At 40.4% G+C, this 14576-nt stretch overlaps 1 protein-coding gene across 2 annotated transcripts in view; it reads left to right on the top strand.

Annotated features, from left to right (window-relative positions):
* LOC124777448 (esterase FE4-like) overlaps positions 1-14576 on the top strand; it is a 324295-nt gene that overhangs the window by 199940 nt on the left and 109779 nt on the right. The window lies entirely within an intron of this gene.

Genomic DNA, 14576 nt, shown 5'->3' on the forward strand with positions numbered 1-14576 from the left:
CGAGTCCAGTGTGCTACCACTGCGCCACCTCGCTCGGTAGCGAATGAGGTTTTGGAACTACACAGATATAAATATAACTTCTTGTGGCTCAACGGTCTTGTGCAAGTCAGACAGTTGGACGCGTCTTCGGATACTTGCATGCATCATACCTCATTAACCCAGTTGGGGGAAGGGGGCCAGTTTAACGTGGAATCTGAACCACATGTCGTTCCTGCTGCATCTTCAATTCGTTGAGAGGTGAAAACTAGGTTAAAGTCAAATAGAAAAACTTCCCTAGTACGACCGGGAATCGATCCGACGACTTCTGGCTTTACCAAAAGACTGCCAGCCCAGGATACTGCACAGATACCAGCGGTGAATGTTGCCACCATTTATTTTTAACGGTTTGGCTGCATCTTTGCGTAATTACGTAACTGATATGAGGTGCATTTTAATGACTTGTTTTCACCAATAACTTAGAGCCCAAAATAAAGGTACCGGAAGTGTACCCACAGCTGTAGCGTTCCGTGGCAATAGCAAAGTGACCAACTTACACGCTTATCATAGTCAAAAAATTCAATGGTTCAAATGGCTCCAAGCACTATGGGACTTAACATCTCACGTCATCAGTCCCCTAGACTTACAACTTCTAACATTCTGCATGGTGTCTGTTTGTTCTATGTCGTGTCTCCCTACCACTTTCGCGCAACGACGCTCTGAGCGTGTTTTTTAGGGAATTGACTAGTTTGAATCTGGGACCTGTTGCTGGTAAGGAGACGCCAGACCTCACATGACACGTAGAGTTCAGAAGAGTTCAGTGAGACTAGCGATGATATAACGAAATACTTAATTATTTCAGCGTCAGCTCCACTGCACTCCCTGTAAAAGAATTTTAATACTAACTAAATTTAGTGGAAGGGGTTCAAGGCTTTCCTATTTTTAGTTAGCTGGTAAAATAACGTCGAAAAGCAGTTAAGTTTACCATTGGAAATTTTATTCTACTCACAAAACATTGTTTATAAATTGTACTATTGATAAAAGGAAATGTTTTAATACAGGATGATAAAAACCAACTGTGTTCAACAAAAATGTGAATGAATATTCCCTGAATGGGTTTCCAAGTTCTACAATGGATCGAAGGATGACCTATGCCATATCACATCTATAATCTAGATTTAAATTAAGTTTCACAAAAGAGAAAACTATCAAAATGGTCTACAGTGACCCTCAATTATCTTTAATTACTTATCAAACTTGTCGTAAATTACAGTGGCTGATGTGGCTTCTCAATAATTATATAACAGAAAACTCATCGCGTTTCAGATTTTAACTTACGTAGCAGATATGAATACCATGAGTTTAATTGACGATCGACACTAGTATTACGCAAACGGGGGGGGGGGGGGGGGGGGGGGGGGGTAACAGATGAGACTTCTGCAGTTCCGAGTGAAGCTTTATGCACTGTTATGCGGCATCGCGTGCGTTCATAACCTTGTCGTTGGTTAGGCAGCTTCAGGGGGGCAGCGGGCGGCGCAGCTCCACCTTCGCCGTCTCGGAAGCAACTCTTTCCTAACTTCTCCTTACTACAATTTACCGAAGTTGGTTTAAAAAAAAAAACTGTCTCGCTATGTTTTCATCTGACCAATCAGGGTCTCAAGGTTAACCTTAACCTCCGCCTACAAAAATTCTATCTATCCAATGAGAAACGTTATACTTTTCGTGGTGGGGCAATGTTTTTAAAGTTTGCAACGTAACACAGACACGAAAAAGTCTCACGCTAAAACTTGCAGCTGGTGTGGCCCTTTTAGTGTTATCGTAAGATCTATACTGTTCTTCTGGAGGCCTCTATCTTTTAAAGTGGGCTGAGGGGTGGTCCTGTCGGTTACTTTTCGTGGTGGGGCAATGTTTTTAACGTTTGCAACGTAACAGAGACGTGAAAAAGTCCCACGCTAAAACTTGTGGCTGGTGTGGCCCTTTTAGTGTTATCGTAAGATCTATACTGTTCTTCTGGAGGGCTCTAGCTTTTAACATGGGCGGGGGTGGGGGGGGGGGGGTGGGGGGGGGGGGGGTGGTCCCGTCCGTTAGCTGACGACGTGGGTGTCCGTCCCCTATCGTAGGGCCTTCTAGCTTAACAGGGTTCTGCTCTCGGCTTCTGTTCTCGTTTCTCCCCTCGGAACTGCGTCTGTCTCACGGTGGGTAGGTATGACATGCATTTAGGCATTCTTGTGTTAGTCTGTGGTATTCCATTTGCTCACTCGTTATTCGTATTACTTTGGTTCATTTAATGTCACGATTTATTAGGAGCTATGTGACATACTACTGGATTTGCTTATCATGTCCGGGTTTTCATGGAAGGTGTTGGATTTGCCTGACACCTTACATATCACCACCCTCCGAACTTAATTTTTGCACTGCAGTTAGGCAATGATTGAATCGTTGTCTAAGCCAGTCAAAAATTATTCCTTTATCTAAATTTTGTTGCCTACTGTTCAGCCACGTTATTCTGGTTCTATGCTAGTTTGTATTACTAATTTATATTTTTTAATCTTCCACATTATTCTCAAAAATATGTTTATATTGAGAAGAGAAGAATATTTTTGTATTATTATTATTATTATTAATTTTTAATTATTTTCTTTCTTTATTTAAGTGTGAAGTTTGTTTTTTAAGAAGTTTGTCATCGAAAGTGAGGAGTCTTTCACATCGATTTTCTTAGAAATATTTTTTTATATAAATTTAGTAATTAAGTAAAATCAATTCCCAACACATTTTCTAAATATCATGTACAAGTAAAATGTTTTTGTTTCTAGACACTCATGTCAACATTCTTTCACTAACAAATAAGAATTATTTCCAAGAATTGCTTTGACAAAGGAATATACATACAGAGGTATTGAGATATTATCCTAACAAATGGTACAAATGTTAAAAAAAGGGAAAACATCCAACAAGATAATTTTTTATTCTTTGTTTTTATAAGGAGAAAATAAGTAAAATATAGTTATTATTTTATTTTTATGCCGGCCAAAGTGGCCGTGCAGTTAAAGGCGCTGCAGTCTGGAACCGCAAGACTGCTACGGTCGCAGGTTCGAATCCTGCCTTGGGTTGAATGTTTGTGATGTCCTTAGGTTAGTTAGGTTTAACTAGTTCTAAGTTCTAGGGGACTAATGACCTCAGCAGTTGAGTCCCATAGTGCTCAGAGCCATTTGAACCATTTTTATTTTTATGAGGAGAAAATAAGTGGCATATAGTTTTAGTGTTTATTATGCCTTACTTTTGTTCTTTATATACAGTCCATTTCAGAACTAATGACTTATTTTTATCGACAGTCTATTTTTTACTTAAGTCCATAGTCGATGACTGTTATTTTGTAGTTTATTAACTATCTGGTGTGCTTAACTTATTTAGTTTTTCACACGTTTCGTTTGCACAATTCCTACATCACATAATTTGATTTCACACATTCACACAATCCTATGAATATTTAAGCATAAGGTCGGCGAATGTTTTTGCACGAAGGTGATGGATTTGAGCGAGATGGATGTGGGCAAGTATTTGATGTACAGCTTCGTTCGTCATTCCTTGTTGGCTTTGCAAGTGTGTGTTGCTGTTGTGGAAGTCCCATAATGGAATGGAGCTGTGAGTGCAGAATCTCGTGGTTTACTGGCTTTGTATGCGTGAAAGTCATCGTTATGTGTCGCTAAAAGCGGTCGTTTTTCGTTGTAGTACTTTGCGGACGACTAGTTTACAATAGGATAGGGATTTGGGAAGGTATGTCGTCTATTCTTCACCCATCTTCTTTCTTGGTCTCAGTCTTGCGAATCTTCAACTTCTGTTCCTCCTGCTTTTTCTCTCCTTCTTACTTGCTTCGTGGTTCTTCTCTGGGTAGGATATGGAAATATTTATTGATAACTAGTCGCTTTGAAGTTCTCCTCTTAGTAACAGTTTGATAAATTGTTTGGACATGTCATTTCTACTTTGTGGACTTTTTCTTCAGTTTCGAGCATCAGTGTGTTGTTTAATAGCAGTAGTGTGGCTTTACACATATTTTTTTGCCAGTGTGGCTTGCCCAAGCCGACTTCTGTCGGGCCATTTTTTGCTCGCTGCGCTGAGTCGGGGCGTTCCGAGACCATCACTCTGTGGTTCCATGTTCTGTCCCAGCAGGGTTCCGCCACCCTGTGGTTCACAGATTTACTGCCCACTTCCACTACAAGAAGGGCCCTCTGTTGGTCTCACTGTCCTTTTTCCTTCTCTCGACGCTTCTGCCTTGTAGGAATCGTGTCTTGCTAATTACGTCCTTTTCTTTCTTGACACTTCTCGCGTTGCAATTTGGTGGTCGTTGTTTCTGGTCTTTGCTGGAGTTTTTACAATGTTTCTTACAAAAAGTTTTACTTATAATCATCTAACATATGTCTAGTACCTACATTGTTTTACGCCTTCTTAAAAGGCTTTAAAATTTCGGCGCCGTTTCCATGTTACAATTCTAAGATATTTTGAGTCTTAACTTCTACAAGAATCCTCAAATTCGTTATTTTATTTTTTGTGTAGTGTCGTGGTGTATAGCATTTTAGTATTTCATGCTGTTAGACTATCTACATTTTATCCCTTCACCTTAATCTATGGTACTATTGGTGTTATTTTTGTTTTTGTTTTTATTGAAACTACTTTCTTTTTCCCACCTTCCTCTCTCTTCATTCTTCTTTCTCCTGACGATCTTATCTGCAACATAGTCTTGAAATATTGTGCTGATTATTTAACAGTAATAAAATTAATCGTCAAACTTTTTGATATGGCTTACATGGTGAAGTCCTAAGGTTTTGCCTGTTTTACTTCAAACTTGTACTGAGAGTGTTTAATTCTGCCAGACTTAGGTAAAAATACCTCTGCTTTATCTCGTAAAATACCCTCTAATTTTCTTTTACTGTGTTCCTAAATACCTTGAACTTCTTGCAATTTTTCGTCGATTTCGTTATGGACTTCTAACATGAGTTGAGGCGATTCCCCGTTTTGTGCATACCATTCTAATTCTTCATCCTCTTTATCTCGCATCATTCTTAATTGTTTGTTTATAACTGGTATTTCTTCTAATTTTAGCTTTTGCTCAAAGAGAAGTGTGACATTCCCGAATGTTTCGCTACCTTTCCACATATCTATAATTGGTCGTCTCTCGTTTAAAAAATCTGCACCTGTAATCAAATCTACAGTTAGTTTAGGTATAATCACGAAGTTGGCTTCGATCTTTTGACCTTGACACGAAAGAGTTATCCTAGTTTGTCTTGTACTTCCGCAGCATTGTTTCTAATAGGACCTCTTACTTTAATCTTATGTGTTTTCAGAACTGGCAATTCCTGATTGGCATTACACTGCATGAATAAATTTTCTGAGATCGCAGTCAGTTCACTTCCGCTATCAATTACAATATTGACTGGGATATACTTTACCATGGCCTTCACAATTTGTTGAATTTGAAAGGGTTGGTTCTGTTCTTCTTCTTCTTGCATCAATGAATCCTCCACTGAATCATACATGGGTCTTTTCAGGACTTTCCCCTGTGAATTCGAACTTTCTGTAGGCTAAGCTTCGACTACTACTTCTCTCTCTTTTATTTCCTCTTCTCTATTTCTTCCTTCATTTACGCTTTCTTCAACATCCTCTACTTTTTCCTCATCCTCGCCTATCTTCTCCTTCTTCGTCGCTACTTCCACATAATCGCATCTAAATGCTCTAATTATCGCTTCATAACTTCCTTCGTTATATACGTTGGGTTGTGTGCCCACTAGTAACTTATTTTCAACTTCTGTCGACTGTGCATTATCCTCATTGAATTCGCTTTCCCTGGTTTCCATCTCAAATAGCTCTGCAATACTCATTACTTCGTCCTTTCCTCCTACATTCGTTGTGCATGCCTCTGGTAATTCATCTTCCTCATCAGTATTCTCCCAATTATTTTCGTCCCAACACGATATTGTTATTTTCCTGTCTTCGTTTTCATCTGGTCCCTGCGGATTTGTTTCTTCCTTCTTCTCTTCTCGTGATAAGATTTTTACTTCTCTGTTCAAGGTGCTGCAATTGTCCTGGGTCGGTGCGTCATTCTCTTGGGGCATGGGCGCTTAGCTGTCAATTCGAACGTTTATCGGGGTTTGGTGGTCTTACCTCCACCTCTTCTATCTGTATTCTCTTTTCTTGTTCAGCTTGTTGATAGTGGTTTCTTTGTTGATAATTTGTCGGTCTATTGGTTCTTCAGTACCCGTTCCGGTTATCGTTATTCCCTCTGTAATAGTTGTTGCCGTTCCTGGGTGAATTATAGTTATTGCCATATTCTCTTCTAAATCCATAACCGGTTTTTTGTTGAAATCTATTGCCGTTTCCTGGTGCGAAGTTATCACATGGTTCGTAATTATTGTTTCTTCGTACTGTGTCTTGTGGATTCCACTGCTTTTTGCTTTCGTTTTCACGTGCGCTTCTTCTTTTTCTTGCGTCATCTTCCGAAAATATGAACTCTAGTTCCCTTAGCAATACCTTTAAATGCTTCGACGTCATTGCCTCCGCGACCTACTAATGATTGCTGGTATTTCAATGGTAACTTCATCGCGCATAATTTAATCAACTCTCCGTCACTGTATGGTACATCTAAGCATTGATTTTTGTTTGCCATTACTTCGAAAAATTTCACGGGACACTTCTCTCCTGAATTTTCAGAATATGGGTTCTGTAATAATTCGTACATCACTCTGTTCTGTGCTTCGCTGGACCAATATCGTGAGAGAAACTTCTCTCGGAAATATTCGTACGATCGGCATGTCGCTGCAACAGTTTGCATGGTTTCTGCGACTGTTCCTGACATGTGTGCACATATAAAGTCTAATTTGTGTGCTAGCGTCCAGTGTTCTGGTAATCCTACTCGGAATTGATCAATAAAAGTTCGTGGATGTAATGAGTTTCCTTCTCGAAAGTGTTGAAATTTTCTGACTGTGAGGAAATGATCGTTGTCGTACTTCGTCATAGTTCCATATGAAATTCGCGATTCTTCGCCACTTTTGTTTCTGATCATTTCTCTCGTCTTTCTTTCCGGTTGTGGTAGATCCATTGGATATTGTCCACTGTAACTTTCGCGTACTTGCGGTGCGGGCTGTCTGATTTCACGTATGTTACTTTCCGCATGTGATTGGAATCGAAAATGCATGATATCTTCGTTAATTGCTTGTTTTTCCGGTGCTGTTACAGATACGGATGTGGTTGCAGACTCAGTGCTTGTTCGATCCTGTTCACTACGCTCTTCAATGGTTTGCAACAACTCTGTTCGCAATTTCTGAAATTGTCGCTTCGTTTGCGCTTCTATTTTGACTATGCGGTTATCATATCTTTTCAGCGCTGCTTTTGTGATACGTTTGTGTAACACACTGTTTTCAAGGATTTCACGCTCTCTACCTGCTGCTTGTCTAGTAATTTCGTTTAACCGTTTCTCTAGTTTCTTGACTTCTCCCTGCGTGTTGTTACGCAATGTTTTGATCTCGTCCTGAATGTCATTACGCAATGTTTGTACGTCCACTTGTACCTTGTCAATGTCTGTTCCCAACTGATTGTGACCTGTTATTAAGTTTCCTATCACTTCTCGAGATTCTTTTGCCTCGTCTTCAATATGACTTAGGTGTAACGGAATTTTTTTGTTTTGCTCTTTAATCTCACGCATTTGTCTCGTGGTTTCTGCATTCTGAATTTGAATTTGGTTCGCTGTGTCTTTATTTTGCCTTGTCATGGTTTCCGTAATTTGTTGTAATAATTCTGCCAGATTGATGGGTCCTATTGCGTTTTCTTCCGACGTCCTACGCTGTGTTTTCGCCCAAGTGTTGGTTCGCAACCGATTGCATTGAATTGTGCTGTGACACGTTTCTGCTCGCATTCTTTGTACTCTGTGGTGAGGGAGCTCTGATTACTTGTACTATGGGTTCTACGTATTCAAGACGCAAGTTAGAATCCTCACCGACTGTCTCTCTACTTTCCTGCTCCTCTGTCGTATGCTGACTTACGTTTTCTATGCCTTGACGTACATTATCCTCCTTATGGTGCGTTATATGTCCTATTTCTCGCGATACTGCATCGTCTGTTGTACTGTCCTCTATTCTCTGTCCATCTTCATGCTGGGTCTCTACCTCAATTCGGTCAAGGTCTCGATCTGCCATTGCTAATCATTCCGAATCCCTTATTTTCTGTTTTAAAAGCAATTCACGCGCCCTACTTCGAGTCAACATGCGCTCATACGATCTCACGCGTTTCATAAACTTTTTGTTCACACGACTTGACACTTATTATACCCAAACTGACAATCCATTCACTTACTTGTTGGGTCAGAACCAACTTGTCAACGATGTATCCGCCACCTGTGCGCTTGCATTGAGGAGAAAACTTAATTCTAACAATATCAAAATTCATAACTTAATTATGCTATTGTCTCTGGTAGAATGTTTCACTATCTACTGAATACTTTATTTCTATCTATCGCTGCAGCTACTATTTCCAACTATTTATGAATTTTAAAAAAAAAATTTTACGAAAATTTTTCAGCAGGATATTTTTCTGACCTAGTTAGGCATGTGGTCGACCTTCAAATATGGTATTTTACCATCCTGGCAGGGTCGCCATTCTCTAACATTCTGTGTAGTGTCTGTTTGTTCTATGTCATGTCTCCCTATCACTTTCATGCAACGACGCTCTAAGCGTGTTTTTTAGGGAATTGACTAGTTTGAACCTGGGACCTGTTGCTGGTAAGGAGACGCCAGACCACACATGACATGTAGAGTTCAGAAGAGTTCAGTGAGACTAGCAATGATATAACGAAATACTTAATTATTTCAGCGTCAGCTCCACTGCACTCCCTGTAAAAGAATTTTAATACTAACTAAATTTAGTGGAAGGGGTTCAAGGCTTTCCTATTTTTAGTTAGCTGGTAAAATAACGTCGAAAAGCAGTTAAGTTTACCATTGGAAATTTTATTCTACTCACAAAACATTGTTTATAAATTGTACTATTGATAAAAGGAAATGTTTTAATACAGGATGATAAAAACCAACTGTGTTCAACAAAAATGTGAATGAATATTCCCTGAATGGGTTTCCAAGTTCTACAATGGATCGAAGGATGACCTATGCCATATCACATCTATAATCTAGGTTTAAATTAAGTTTCACAAAAGAGAAAACTATCAAAATGGTCTGCAGTGACCCTCAATTATCTTTAATTACTTATCTAACTTGTAAATTACAGTGGCTGATGTGGCTTCTCAATAATTATATAACAGAAAACTCATCGCGTTTCAGATTTTAACTTACGTAGCAGATATGAATACCATGAATTTAATTGACGATCGACACTAGTATTACGCAAACTGGGGGGGGGGGGGGGGGGGTAACAGATGAGACTTCTGCAGTTCTGAGTGAAGCTTTATGCACTGTTATGCGGCATCGTGTGCATTCATTACCTTGTCGTTGGTTAGGCAGCTTCAGGGGGGCAGCGGGCGGCGCAGCTCCACCTTTGCCGTCTCGGAAGCAACTCTTTTCTAACTTCTCCTTACTACAATTTACCGAAGTTGGTTTAAAAAAAAAAACTGTCTGGCTGTGTTTTCATCTGACCAATCAGGGTCTCAATGTTAACCTTAACCTCTGCCTACAAAAATTCTGTCTATCAAATGAGAAACGTTATACTTTTCATGATGGGGCAATGTTTTTAAAGTTTGCAACGTAACAGAGACGCGAAAAAGTCTCACACTAAAACTTGCAGCTGGTGTGGCCCTTTTAGTGTTATCGTAAGATCTATACTGTTCTTCTGGAGGCCTCTATCTTTTAACGTGGGCTGGGGGGTGATCCTGTCGGTTACTTTTCGTGGTGGGGCAATGTTTTTAACGTTTGCAACGTAACAGAGACGTGAAAAAGTCCCACGCTAAAACTTGTGGCTGGTGTGGCCCTTTTAGTGTTATCGTAAGATCTATACTGTTCTTCTGGAGGGCTCTAGCTTTTAACATGGGCGGGGGGGGGGGGGGGGGCTGCTCCTGTCCGTTAGCTGACGACGTGGGTGTCCGTCCCTTATCGTAGGGCCTTCTAGCTTAACAGGGTTCTGCTCTCGGCTTCTGTTCTCGTTTCTCCCCTCGGAACTGCGTCTGTCTCACGGTGGGAAGGTATGACATGCATTTAGGCATTCTTGTGTTAGTCTGTGGTATTCCATTTGCTCACTCGTTATTCGTATTACTTTGGTTCATTTAATGTCACGATTTATTTGGAGCTATGTGACATACTACTGGATTTGCTTATCATGTCCGGGTTTTCATGGAAGGTGTTGGATTTGCCTGACACCTTACATATCACCACCCTCCGAACTTAATTTTTGCACTGAAGTTAGGCAATGATTGAGTCGTTGTCCAAGACAGTCAAAAATTATTCCTTTATCTAAATTTTGTTGCCTACTGTTCAGCCACGTTATTCTGGTTCTATGCTAGTTTGTATTACTAATTTATATTTTTTATTCTTCCACATTATTCTCAAAAATATGTTTATATTGAGAAGAGAAGAATATTTTTGTATTATTATTATTATTATTAATTTTTAATTATTTTCTTTCTTTATTTAAGTGTGAAGTTTGTTTTTTAAGAAGTTTGTTATCGAAAGTGAGGAGTCTTTCACATCGATTTTCTTAGAAATATTTTTTATATAAATTTAGTAATTAAGTAAAATCAATTCCCAACACATTTTCTAAATATCATGTACAAGTAAAATGTTTTTGTTTCTAGACACTCATGTCAACATTCTTTCACTAACAAATAAGAATTATTTCCAAGAATTGCTTTGACAAAGAAATATACATACAGAGGTATTGAGATATTATCCTAGCAAATGGTACAAAAGTTAAAAAAAGGGAAAACATCCAACAAGATAATTTTTTATTCTTTGTTTTTATAACGAGAAAATAAGTAAAATATAGTTACTCTTTTGTTTTTATGAGGATAAAATAAGTGCCATATAGTTTTAGTGTTTATTATGCCTTACTTTTGTTCTTTATATACTGTCCATTTCAGAACTAATGACTTATTTTTATCGACAGTCTATTTTTTACTTAAGTTCATAGTCGATGACTGTTATTTTGTAGTTTATTAACTGTCTGGTGTGCGTTACTTATTTAGTTTTTCACACGTTTCTTTTGCATAATTCCTACACCACAAAATTTGATTTCACGCATTCAAACAATCCTATGAATATTTAAGCATGAGGTTGGTGAATGTTTTTGCACGAAGGTGGAGCTGTGAGTGCAGAATCTCGTGATTTACTGGCTTTGTATGCGTGAAAGTCATCTTTATGTGTCACTAAAAGCGGTCGTTTTTCGTTGTAATACTTCGCAGACGACTAGTTTACAATAGGATAGGGATTTGGGAAGGTATGTCGTCTATTCTTCACCCATCTTCTTTCTTGGTCTCAATCTTGCGAATCTTCAACTTCTGTTCCTCCTGCTTTTTCTCTGCTTCTTACTTGCATCTTGGTTCTTCTCTGGGCAGGATATGGAAATATTTATTGATAACTAGTTCTCCTCTTAGTAACAGTTTGATAAATTGTTTGGACATGTCATTTCTACTTTGTGGACGTTTTCTTCAGTTTCGTGCATCAGCATGCTGTTTAGTATCAGTAGTGTGACTTTTACACATATTTTTTTACCAGTGGTGGCTTGCCCAAGCCGTCTTCTCGTCGGGCCGTTTTTTGCTCGCTCCGCTGAGTCGGGGTGTTCTGAGACCCTCACTCTGTGGTTCCATGTTCTGTCCCAGCAGGGTTCCGCCACCCTGTGGTTCACAGATTTACTGCCCACTTCCGCTACAAGAAGGGCCCTCTGTTTGTCTCGCTGTCCTTTCCCTTCTCTCTCGACACTTCTGCCTTGTAGGAATCATGTCTTACTAATTACGTCCTTTTCTTTCTTGATACTTCTCGAGTTGCAACTTGTGGGTCGTTGCATCTGGTATTTCCTGGAGTTTTTACAATGGTTCTTACAAAAGGTTTTACTTATAATCATCTAACATATGTCTAGTACCTACATTGTTTTACACCTTCTTAAAAAGCTTTACAAATTTCGGCGCCGTTTCCATGTTACAATTCTAAGATATTTTGAGTCTTAACTTCTACAAGAATCCTCAAATTCGTTTTTATTTTTTTATTTTTTGTGTAGTGTCATGGTGTATAGTTTTTTAATATTTCATCCTGTTAGACTATCTACGTTTTATCCCTTCACCTTAATCTATGGTACTATTGGTGTTATTCGCACCCTCCCATCGGCATCATGAAGAAGGTATCGGGATTCATCAGACCATGCAATGCTCTACCACTGCGCCAATGTCCAGTGCCTACGTCACGTGCCAATTTCAGACGTAGCTGGCAATGCCGTAGTGTTAACATTGACACACGCATGGACCATTGGCAGCACAGGTCCATCATTAAGAGTGTTTGGTACAGTGTGTGTTCAAACACATCTGTACTCCGCCCAGCTTTGAAATCTGATGTTAGTTCCATCACAGATCGTAACCTGTCGTGTTTTACCCGTGTACCCAGCCTACATTGTCCGACATCTGTAAGGAGGGGTGGCTGCCCAACCCCATGACATCTGGACGTTGTTTCACCTGGGTTTCGCCACACGCACACCACAGCACTCCTTGAACACCAGATAAGTAGTACAATTTCCGAAATGCTAGTGCTGAGCCTCCAGGCCACCAAAATCTACCCTTGGTCGAACTCAGATATTCCACGCACCCTCCCTATTCTACACATGTACTGCACAGCCACTGTCATTACTGCCCTTCAGGACAGTTATCGCACTCTAATGGTTCAAATGGCTGTAAGTACCATGGGACTTAACATATGAGGTTATGAGTCCCTTCAAGTTAGAACTACTTAAACCTAACTAACCTAAGGACATCACATGCCTCCATGCCCAAGGCAAGATTCGAACCTGCCACCGTAGCAACAGCGCGTTTCAGACTGAAGCGGTTAGAGCCGCTCGGCCACAGCTGCCGGCACAGTCAAAAAGATGCAGCACGTAGGAATTCTCCGAATGGGACCAAAATCGGTAGATGTGGTGTACTTGTATAGACGAACAAATGATTACAATTTCAGAAAAATTTGATGATTTGTTCAAGAGAAAGAGCTTCACAAACTGAGCAAGTCAATAACTCATTGGTCCACCTCTGGCCCCTATGCAAGCACTTATTCGTCCTGGCACTGATTGACATGGCTTGTTGGATGTCCTCTTGAGGGATGTCGCGCCAAATTCTATCCAATTGGAGCTTTAGATCCTCAGTCTCGAGATGGTTGGAGGGCCCTGCCCATAATGCTCCAAACTTTCTCAATTGCGGAGAGATTCGGTACCTTGTTGGCCAAGGTAGGGTTCAGCAAGCACGAATACAAGCTGTAGAAACACTCGCCATTTGCGGACGGGCATTATCTTCTTCAAATGTAAGCCCACGATGACTTGCCATGGATGGCAACAAAATGGAGCATAGTACTATTGTCGATGAACCGCCGTGCTGTAAGCGTGCCGCAGGTGACAAAGGGGTCATGCTACGAAAATAAGTGGCAACCCAGACCATCAGTCCTGGGCGTCGGCCCGCATGTCGGGTGACAGTCGGGCTATCAAGTATCCCACCGCTGCCCAGACCCTCTCCAGACACGTCTTCCGCCTGGAATCTCATTGACTTGGACACAGTTGTCTTCAGTGATGAGTCCTGATCGAACTGAGGACCGATGACCAGCAAAGACATGTTCTGACACGCTGCACACAGTGATGGGATACCAACCTGACCGTCATCTGCCACATGACACTTTAGGCTACCTGTTTGAAATTTAAGCAAAGATACCGGAATTACTGTTAAAACATCCTTAATCTACACTACCGGCCATTAAAATTGCTACACCACGAAGATGACGTGCTACAGATGCGAAATTTAACCGACAGGAAGAAGATGCTGTGATATGCAAATGATTAGTTTTTCAGAGCAATCACACAAGGTTTGCGCCGGTGGCGACACCTACAACGTGCTGACATGAAGCAAGTTTCCAACCGATTCCTCACACACAAACAGCAGTTGACCGGCATTGCTTTGTGAAACGTTGTTGTGATGCCTCGTGTAAGGAGGACAAATGCGTACTATCACGTGTCCGACTTTGATAAAGGTCAGATTGTAGCCTATTGTGATTGTGGTTTATCGTATCGGATGGCGCCTTTGGGCGGTTACCGTGCTGCAAACGCAGCAGTAGCAGCATTATCAGATACACCCAGCACCAAAGGTATACTCCACCGTGAAGCCCCCCTCCCCCCTCCATGTATGAGAGGCACGTATCGAGGTCATATTTAGTTAGTAGCATCTTTGGAAAGAACACACACCAAGTTTCAGCCATATTGGTCTATTTCCTTGTGTTTGACATTCGTATGAATCAAGGAAGTCGAGTGATTGTCAAAAAATGGACGAAAAAGAATTTCATGTGGTGATTAAACATTACTGTATGAAAGGAAAAACGTCTCAGGAGACCAAAGAGAAGCTTGATAAACATTACGATGACTCTGGACCTTCGATTAGA

Source organism: Schistocerca piceifrons, chromosome 2 (assembly GCF_021461385.2).
Source record: "Schistocerca piceifrons isolate TAMUIC-IGC-003096 chromosome 2, iqSchPice1.1, whole genome shotgun sequence".
Taxonomy (NCBI): domain Eukaryota; kingdom Metazoa; phylum Arthropoda; class Insecta; order Orthoptera; family Acrididae; genus Schistocerca; species Schistocerca piceifrons.